The sequence below is a fragment of the Penaeus monodon genome, chromosome 30 (assembly GCF_015228065.2).
Source record: "Penaeus monodon isolate SGIC_2016 chromosome 30, NSTDA_Pmon_1, whole genome shotgun sequence".
NCBI classification, from domain to species: domain Eukaryota; kingdom Metazoa; phylum Arthropoda; class Malacostraca; order Decapoda; family Penaeidae; genus Penaeus; species Penaeus monodon.
In genome coordinates, this window is record NC_051415.1 from 13877124 (window position 1) to 13877857 (window position 734).

The window sequence follows — 734 nt, forward strand, 5'->3', positions numbered from 1 at the left end:
AAAGAAACGCTGCTAGCCTAACCCATAATCCCTACAACCAATATTCCATACAATAGAAAATACACCATTATGGACAACCCCCCCCCACCCAAATACAAAAATACGAAACACACTAGGAACGTCCCAGCCAATCAGAACGGGAGGAAGGGCCCGTTCTCCTTTGTGATTGGTCGCGGGGCCGGGAGCGGAGAGGGGAGACCGAAGGCACTGACGCAACCCGGCCAGAGCGCGATCGCCCCGGACGACACCACCTGCTTCTTCCCGTTTCCACCGAGCTTTGCGAAAATCATGGACTTCTACAAAATCTGACCGGTGGGTCTCTGTGTAGAAAGGGGAGGCGGTTGAGTTTGAGAGGTAGCAGGGAGGTGTTTGTTAGTTGAGTATAATTACTTATGGGAGATGAATCCGAGGATGCCCCTTTTAGGTAACTTGGCATCAAGCATCTTGCATGACGGGTTTTCTCACGATGACGCAGGAATACATGGGTTGAAAATGCAACGTCATACCCTGCATGATCACTAAGGGGTGTATAATTGATTTTTGGTGTGAAATAGACTTTGGAGCCGGCGATCGATAGATTGAGAGCCGGGTATGAGGAGGAAAACGTGTTGTTATTGTTTTTACCTTCGATAAGCTATTTTGTTCTTAATCAAGTTTTGCCATATTCATTAGAATTGTATTTTATTAATGTAATGTTTGACACATGTGCAAGTTTGTACAGTGTTTCATGTCTT

At 46.0% G+C, this 734-nt stretch overlaps 1 long non-coding RNA gene across 1 annotated transcript in view; it reads left to right on the forward strand.

The window, feature by feature from the left end:
- The first annotated feature begins 220 nt into the window (after nucleotides 1-220).
- Nucleotides 221-734, forward strand: part of LOC119592296 — a 3645-nt gene continuing 3131 nt past the window's right edge. Inside the window, exon 1 of the long non-coding RNA XR_005230429.1 lies at nucleotides 221-312. This is a non-coding gene — a long non-coding RNA (uncharacterized LOC119592296). The remainder of the gene's footprint in view (nucleotides 313-734) is intronic.